General features: G+C 44.6%; 1 protein-coding gene across 1 annotated transcript in view; it reads left to right on the top strand.

The window, feature by feature from the left end:
- Nucleotides 1-4,102: 4,102 nt before the first annotated feature.
- The window catches only part of LOC121009536 (keratin, type I cytoskeletal 18-like), a 45,235-nt gene continuing 39,778 nt past the window's right edge, over nt 4,103-9,559 (top strand). The window contains exon 1 of the mRNA XM_040442738.1: nt 4,103-4,150. The gene's annotated coding sequence lies outside the window, so the exon portion shown is untranslated. The remainder of the gene's footprint in view (nt 4,151-9,559) is intronic.

Raw genomic sequence — 9,559 nt, 5'->3', positions numbered from 1 at the left:
GAGCATCCCGATGTGTTCGGCCAGAGCACCAGAGCACTTTGGTGCTCGACCAACACTACTTAATACTCTAACACTATGGTAACTATATGCACTGCTCGAAAAAATAAAGGGAACACAAAAATAACACATCCTAGATCTGAATTATTTAAATATTCTTCTGAAATACTTTGTTCTTTACATAATTGAATGTGCTGACAACAAAATCACACAAAAAAAATAATATGGAAATCCAATTTTTTAACCCTTGGAGGTCTGGATTTGGAGTCACCCTCAAAATTAAAGTGGAAAAACACACTACAGGCTGATCCAACTTTGATGTAATGTCCTTAAAACAAGTCAAAATGAGGCTCAGTAGTGTGTGTGGCCTCCACGTGCCTGTATGACCTCCCTACAACGCCTGTGCATGCTCCTGATGAGGTGGTGGACGGTCTCCTGAGGGATCTCCTCCCAGACCTGGACTAAAGCATCTGCCAACTCTTAGACAGTCTGTGGTGCAACGTGACGTTGGTGGATTGAGCGAGACGTGATGTCCCAGATGTGCTCAATTGGATTCAGGTCTGGGGAACGGGCGGGCCAGTCCATAGCATCAATGCCTTCGTCTTGCAGGAACTGCTGACACACTCCAGCCACATGAGGTCTAGCATTGTCTTGCATTAGGAGGAACCCAGGGCCAACCACATCAGCATATGGTCTCACAAGGGGTCTGAGGATCTCATCTCGGTACCTAATGGCAGTCAGGCTACCTCTGGCGAGCACATGGAGGGCTGTGCGGCCCTCCAAAGAAATGCCACCCCACACCATTACTGACCCAATGCCAAACCGGTCATGCTGGAGGATGTTGCAGGCAGCAGAACGTTCTCCACGGCGTCTCCAGACTCTGTCACATCTGTCACATGTGCTTAGTGTGAACCTGCTTTCATCTGTGAAGAGCACAGGGCGCCAGTGGCAAATTTGCCAATCTTGGTGTTTTCTGGCAAATGCCAAACGTCCTGCACGGTGTTGGGCTGTAAGCACAACCCCCACCTGTGGACGTCGGGCCCTCATATCACCCTCATGGAGTCTGTTTCTGACTGTTTGAGCAGACACATGCACATTTGTGGCCTGCTGGAGGTCATTTTGCAGGGCTCTGGCAGTGCTCCTCCTGTTCCTCCTTGCACAAAGGCGGAGGTAGCGGTCCTGCTGCTGGGTTGCTGCCCTCCTACGGCCTCCTCCACGTCTCCTGATGTACTGGCCTGTCTCCTGGTAGCGCCTCCATGCTCTGGACACTACGCTGACAGACACAGCAAACCTTCTTGCCACAGCTCGCATTGATGTGCCATCCTGGATAAGCTGCACTACCTGAGCCACTTGTGTGGGTTGTAGACTCCGTCTCATGCTACCACTAGAGTGAAAGCACCGGCAGCATTCAAAAGTGACCAAAACATCAGCCAGGAAGCATAGGAACTGAGAAGTGGTCAGGTCACCACCTGCAGAACCACTCCTTTATTGGGGGTGTCTTGCTAATTGCCTATAATTTCCACCTGTTGTCTATCCCATTTGCACAACAGCATGTGAAATTGATTGTCACTCAGTGTTGCTTCTTAAGTGGACAGTTTGATTTCACAGAAGTGTGATTGACTTGGAGTTACATTGTGTTGTTTAAGTGTTCCCTTTATTTTTTTGAGCAGTGTAGTTATTCAATACAGAGTCATTATTAAATAGGTGCTAATACATAATTTACATATAAAAAAAATTATATTTCTACAGATAGACAGATATAAATGTCTGATAAATGGGGGAGGGGTACCACTTTTTGGTAGGGCTATGAGTATGTTCTGGCCATTCTACCTTGGGTACTAAGGGGGTCTTTTATTATACTGAAAATACACCTATATTCTGTAATCTGTGACTTTTCCCCGATCACGCGAGGTCTAAAATTCTGGGCGTGGCGTGGGCAGGGAAGGGCTGTCTCATTTATAATTTTGTACGCCAGATTTAGATGTAGAAAATGGCATATGTAAGACTGCAAGGAAGCCGTCTTACATTTAGAGCTGGCACTGGATGCGCCGAAGTTACGTAGAGGCCGGCGCCTCTACACCGGTTTTAATAAATGACCCCCTAAATGTTCTAGATAAGTGTGGTGCGGCATGACAGGAATTACATTGAGCTGCACTGTAATGGCCACCATGTAATACTACGTTTACCTTGCAGTGGCCGATACAGTGGAAATATCCGACAGGCCATAGCTTCTTCTATAGTGAGACTACAATGTTCTCTTCAGTTCTTGCAATATTCTTTTCAGTTCTTGCAGTACACTTAGGATTATCCCTTTATGTAAGACAAGGCTCCTAAAAATAAGAGTATCCTGATGATGGGACCCATAGCAATCAGCTCTAATCTCTGAGAAAACCCAACTAATTACAGTTTCCCCACCATAAGGAAATAGCATTATACAGCTCAACCAAAGGTCTGTCCTTGTAATGCACAGACATACCAGCTCCTCCAATGTGAAAGACATTCTGTAATGGAGGACTGTATACATGGGACCTTCTCCATTGACTCCCTAATAGGATGTCTGAAAATGGCTTTTATAAGCTAGGCAACCCCTGCCTCCCATAGTGCACTTGAGGCGCTATTTTTATCCAGAAAGTGTTATTCTGCATTCTGTAAAATCGAACCCTTTGTACAGGCAATTCCTAGACAAAAGATATGGAAAGCGAGCAATAGTCACTACTACCACCACTACTGTACAAATGATGTTCATTTTCAGGAAAGGAAGAATAAGGAAGGCTCTCCTTTTAATTTTGTGCTGAATTAAAAATGATTCTCTTACAGAATATGTCATAAAAGAATGAAGCATCAGGTGTTATCCTCACCAGGGACCAGGTAGACAGGAATACATGAGGCCAGGAATGGAAACTAGGAAAATGGACACCATCCAGACGCACTTGATACTGGCACATGGGGGGGGGGGGGGTTGGCACTTGATACTGGCACATGGGGGGGTTGGCACTTGATACTGGCACATGGGGGGGTTTGGCACTTGTTACTGGTACATGGGGGATTTAAACGCAAAATACAAATGCAATAGCACTCTGCAACCAGCACACCGCCCTGCCTCCATGCTGGATGCTGAATGAGGCATTGGTGTACATTTTGGCCAAAGCGTAATAAGCCACTCACCACGTCAAGGTCGCCTCTATGAGTGGTCCCTAACACTGGTTCCTACCTGTTTATGGGCCATGATAGCCACACAAAGTCCAGGAAGTGCAGGTACAGCAAGCACGCCAAGCACACTCTGCTTTTAACCCCGTCCGGTGCCATTACAGCTTTCATCGGATCCAGGGATGCAAGTACCAACATGCATGCTGAGCCCACTATATACTTCTGGAGCCAAATGGCTACTGGTAGGTGCTATATAAGCAGACTCAGTTTTATACTGACTTTAAAACCAGCCTCCAGGGCAGGCTAACTGGTCAGGTGTGCATGACTGCATGGAGATCGCCACATGGGGGATTTAGCACTTGTTACTGGCACATGGGGGCATGGAGAGGCACTTGTTACTGGCACATGGGGGGGCATGGAGAGGCACTTGTTACTTGCACATGGGGAGGGGGAAGAGAGGCACTTGTTACTGGCACATGAGGGGTGGAAGAGAGGCACTTGTTACTGGCACATGGGTGGGGGGAAGAGAGGCACTTGTTACTGGCACATGGGAGTGGAAGAGAGGCACTTGTTACTGGCACATGGGGGGTGGAAGAGAGGCACTTGTTACTGGCACATGGGGGGTGGAAGAGAGGCACTTGTTACTGGCACATGGGGGGTGAAAGAGAGGCAGTTAATACTGGCACATTATTATGGGGCACTATGGGGGCTTCTACTGAGGCCACGAAGAAGGGGTATTTTTTTTGGGGGGCTCTGTGTGGTACTAGTATTATCTTCTTCTGCAGTATAGTATTGGGGAGCACAGTGACACAGTATTGGGGGTAGTAGGATGATTTGTCCAGAAGATGGGAGGATGATGGAAAAGTAGTAAACTAAGATTTGTTTTTGTTGTCAAACTGCAGAGACGGAAAATGGCGACAAAATGGTGGTCTGGTCTGAAGGTCTGAAAGTAGAAGATGAGGACAGAGAACATCTACATCAAAGGAGACGTCACTGGATGTAAGAGGTATGTGGCGCTGTATTTCTGTAGTGATGGGGGGGGGACGTTAAAGTCAGCAAGTGTTATGTGGGGGGGGGGGCCTTATTGTTTTTCGCCCCAGGGCCCTATTTTACCTAGAACCGGCCCTGGTAATAGGTTCTTTAGCTTGTTCTTTAGTTCCTGAAAAGGTGTGTTGTATTCTCTTGTCTGCACATGTGCCAACTTTATGCCTATTTACTGTTTTATGACCTGTGCCTGACCTCCGTACTGATTCTACACTGCCTGCCCTGACCCTCGTTGCACACACTCCGCCACCCTGATCTCGGCCTATCCCTGTCTACAATTTTGCCTGACCCTTCTGTACCCTGCACAATCACATAGAGACTATTCCAGGAGGTAGCAGACTGGTGATTCCCCTGCAGCAAAGTCCAGATACCTGTATAAGGGTTACATAGTTACATAGTTAATACGGTTGAAAAAAAGACATAAGTCCACCAAGTTCAATGAAGGCAAGGGTGGGGACACAAATCCCAGGAAGGGTGAATACCAGGGGACTACCCAAACTCAAATCTGTTCGTTAACACAGTGGTTCCTTACCACTGCCGTAATAGGTAGTTTTTCTTTTTCACAGATTCAATTCTGATCTCCTTGTGTTCCTGAAGACAAAACGTATAGAACCCCTTATATAGGAGATTATTACAATGAATAGAAAGACAAAACACGTATTTTATATATGGTAGCTATAAATATATAAGTCACAATACTGAATGCAGTGTATTGTCCTCCACAGCAACAAGCCGCAAAGGTTTTGTGAGAACCAATAAAGTCTTGGGTGACAATAGCCTTAAAGTTGTCTTAGAAACGCCAAACAAAACCAGGGAATCATTTCTATTCCTCAAGAATTCTCCTAATCTGGATCCTTACGGTTTAAATTTCTTAGACAAGCATCCCAAGGGCAATCAAGGGTGGGGACTGTATATAGATATGCTTCCCTGTGACGTAGCATAGTGCAGGGCGGCACGGGCTGTAAATACATCCTGCTCCCTGTATATTGCCGTCTCTTTTTATGTACATATCTGCTTTTTTAGTTATCTTCTCCTGTGCTCACAAGGGTGTGTACAGCACTCCTAGTATGAGATATAGGCTGATGTTTATTATCTCCTTTTTATCCTCACTACCTATAGAAATGTTGTTGTAGACTTTATATTCTATATATTTATAGACAGTGTATATCATTATTACGGTACAGGGTGGTTGTTACTTACAGTTGCCAAATAAAGACTACACTGAGAAACATGTTGCAGGTAGCTGTAAATGACCTCAATAAACCCTTCCCCGTTTGGGTGTGATGGGCCCCCCCCCAGCCCCGTCTCTATATAAAGAGCTCAGGACACAACAGCCGTGCTCAGAGCTCTCCAAGGACCTGTCTGGAGAAAGGTACAGTAGACTTTCCTGGTTATATTGTCTACAATACCTGTGTCGTGTGCCTGCCCTGCTGCGTTATCACTGATATTATACAGAATCTACGTAGATTATACAGAATTGGCTACTTTTCTAAACCCCTTGTATTAAGTTGATTGTATCTCATTTCTATCTATGACATGGATTAGAGTCCAGATTCAGAGGTTCCTAGAACAATAATAAGCTTTACTTCATTTGTTTGATTGTATTACATTTATATTATTACATGACCTTTTTGTAGTTTTTTTCCAATTGCATCAAAATGGTATCGCCGTGTCCTTCCAATAAAAGGCAGCTTTTTCCATTTCAGTAGAAGCTTCTTATAACCTCTTCGTATTTTACTTTATTATTTCACGTTGTTTGTATAGCACCAACATGTGCCGTAGAGACTGTCATCAGTCTCTGTCCAGAAACTAAGTCCTCAAGCACACGAACGTGTCTGTTCTGTTTATTCTTGCAGATCGTATACGGAACCATTCATTTCAATGGGTCCGGGGAAAAAACGAAGTTACTCCATGTGCATTCCATTTCCGTATGTCCGCATGTCTGTTCCACAAAAAGATAAAACATGTCCTATAATTGTCCGCATTACAGACAAGGATAGCACTGTTCTAATAGGGGCCAACTGTTCCATTCGGCAAAATACGGAATGCACATGGACAGCATCCGTATTTTTTGCGGACTGCAAAATACATATGGTCGGGTGCATGAGGCCTAAAGATGTGGCTTAGTATATTTCTGTAGAAAGAAATCCACACAAACACGGGGAGAACATATAAACTCTATGCAGATATTGTCCTTGATGGGATTCGGACCCGGGATCCAGAGCCGCAAGACAAAAGGGCTAACTGGTGAGGCGCCACAAGTGCCATCATGTAAAGGGATTTTATAATTTTAATAAATCTTGCGAAACGAATAAAATACTAGGTTTGTGATTTAGTATCTGTTATAATTCAGCCCAATGGCGGTAAGAAACAGTAGAAGGAAACTCCTTTAGGGGACCTTCACACAACAGCAGAATTTTGACAGAGACAGCCGTGCTGAAATTCCACCGGCAGCCGAGTCCTTTCTGCCTCCCATACATCTCAAGGGGAGGCAGCGCTGAGTATTGCGGAGCAGCAGCTGATAGCTGCAGCCACACCAAGAAGGGACATGTCCGTTATTGGCTATAAGCTGCCGCTCTACAATCCTCACTGCTGCCTCCCATTGAGATTTATTGGACGCAGATAGGACTCAGCCACCAGCGGGTTTTCGGTAGAATTCAGCTGTAAAATCCATCTCGTGAATATCCTCTTAAATATTCAGGTAATATACATATTGCATATGCAATATGCAACTGGTAAGCAAAACTCAAAGTCTTGTGAGCAGCTCATTTACTGGAAAATTGTGATTTTTGTCACCACTGTGAGGCACAGGGTTAAATAATGAGAAGCACAAATTAGGTATCAAATATAGAACACAATGTAAAATAGTTCATATATTTAAAAAGGACCTTTCAGTAGGATCAACCCCATTAAGCCAGGTAAACTGTCTGTTGGGGTTGACCCTACTGATTAAAACAATACCTGGAGGGAGAAAATAGTCGCATCATTCCATATGCCAATCAGTGCTTCAGTGTTCTGAAGTGCGTAAAGGAGCGTGGCAAACCTAGGAAAGCAGAAGAGCTCAGGTGCCCTGAGGGGCTAGGGTCCATCCCTTGTTGCACTGAAGCCCTATTTTGCATATGGAATTAAGGTCCGTTTTCCCTGGAAAGAAGCAGTTGATTTCCACGATTCAGGGATCATCTTAATCGGCAGGATCAACACTGTCTGACAGTGTGCCTGATTTAATAGGGTTGATCCTGCTGACATGTCCTCCTTAATGTGGATCACAATAAGTAGCATAAAGAGAGAAGACTATGCTGGTTTATCCCAATAGGCATAACTACCAGGGTAACACACATAACAGTTGCTATAGGGGACCAACAACTGAGGGGGCCATCTCCACTCAAAAGCTGCAGTTAGTGGGGAGATGTAGAGTGGCATAGAAAATGTTATGTCTCCCTATTCTAAATTTGGTGGCTCAGTGGTTAATACTGGTAACTTGCAGCGCTAGTTCAAACCTGATGAAGGACAACATGTGCATGGAGTTTGTATGTTCCACCCATGTTTTTGTGGGTTTCTCTGGGTACTCCGGTTTCCTCCAACTAAGGGCTTGTTCACACGACCGTATGGCTTTTTCAGTGTTTTGCAGGCCGTTTTTAACGCATCCGTTTTTTGTTTCAGTAGTGTTTCCGGTTCCATTCCTTTTTTCCGTTCCTTTATTTTGTTCAGTTTTTTCGTATGGCATATACAGTAATTACATAGAAAAAATTGGGCTGGACATACAATTTTCAATAGATGGTTCCGCAAAAATGGAACAGATACGGAAGACATACAGAGTACATTCCGTATGTGTTCTGTTTTTTTTTGCGGACCCATTGACTTGAATGGAGCCACGGAACGTGATTTGCGGGCAATAATAGGACATGTTCTATCTTTAAACGGAAATACGGAAACGGAATGCATACAGAGTACATTCAGTTTTTTGGCGGAACCATTATACGGAACTCAACAAAAACAGCCTGTATACGGAACGCAAAAAACGTTCGTGTGAACGAGCCCTTAAATTGTGAGTTCCATCAAGGTAAGAAAATGATGTATGTTGGCACTATGCAAGTACCATGTGTGCACGGTGACATCACTGTGTGCATTTTACCTGCATTGATTTTTGTATAATTCCATTAGATTATCTCTGTACTGTGATATCACGCTGTTCATTATCCCTGTACTACCAATAGGGGCCTGGGAAGCAGTGCTTGATGATAAAAAAAATTACTGGTGAACTGTTGGTTGACATGAATGTGTGCATTAGGCTACTTTCACACTAGCGTTTTTGGTGGATCCGGCAGGGCTCGGTTGTATTATCTTCAAAATTGCCAAGACGGATCCGTCATGACCCACAATGCAAGTCAATGGGGACGGATCAGTTTTCTATTGTGTCCGTCTTGGCAATTTTGAAGATAATACAACCGAGCCCTGCCGGATCCACCAAAAACGCTAGTGTGAAAGTAGCCTAATGCACACATTCATGTCAACCAACAGTTCACCAGTAATTTTTCTCCGCATCCCATGTCTGAAAGCAAACCGCAGCATCCGGTATTAAAATGCAATGAAATGAAACGGAATGTATTTTGGAGCATTCCCTTCTGTTCAGTTACGTTTTGTCCCCATTGACAATGAATGGGGACAAAACTGAAGCGGTTTTTTTTTCTAGTATTGAGATCCTATGACGGATCTCAATACCGGAAAATAGAAACGCTAGTGTGAAAGTAGCCTTATTCTACTATAATTACATCACTGTGTACATTATCCCTCTATTACATCATTAATCTGTACTGTGACATCACTGTGTGCATAAACCCTTTTCTGTAGCATCACTGTGTTCATTGTCTCAGTACTGTGACATCACTATGTTCATTGCCTCAGTACAGTGACATCACTGTGTGTATTATCTATGTTTTGTGACATCACTTTGTTCATTATCCCTGTACTGTGACATCATTGTGTACATGAGTCTCCTGTATTGTGAAATCCCTGTTATTACCTCTGCACTATGACATCACTGTGCTCATTTTCTCAGTACTGTGACATCATTGTCTCCATATCTCTGTAGTGAGATATCACTGTGTTTATTCTCTCTTTAGGCTACTTTCACACTTTCGGCAGGACGGATCTGACAGGCTGTTCACCATGTCGGATCCGTCCTTCCGCTATTTCGCCGTGCCGCAGGACCGCCGCTCCGTCCCCATTGACTATAATGGGGACGGGGGCGGAGCTCCGGCGGTGCACGGCGAAAGCCGCCGGACTAAAAAGTCCTGCATGTCTGACTTTTTAGTCCAGCGGCTTTCGCGGTGCACCGCCGTGCTGCGCCGGAGCTCCGCCCCATCCCCATTAT

The sequence above is a fragment of the Bufo bufo genome, chromosome 8, assembly GCF_905171765.1.
Source record: "Bufo bufo chromosome 8, aBufBuf1.1, whole genome shotgun sequence".
Classification (NCBI taxonomy): Eukaryota; Metazoa; Chordata; class Amphibia; order Anura; family Bufonidae; genus Bufo; species Bufo bufo.
This window is presented reverse-complemented; position numbering and strand designations above follow the sequence as displayed.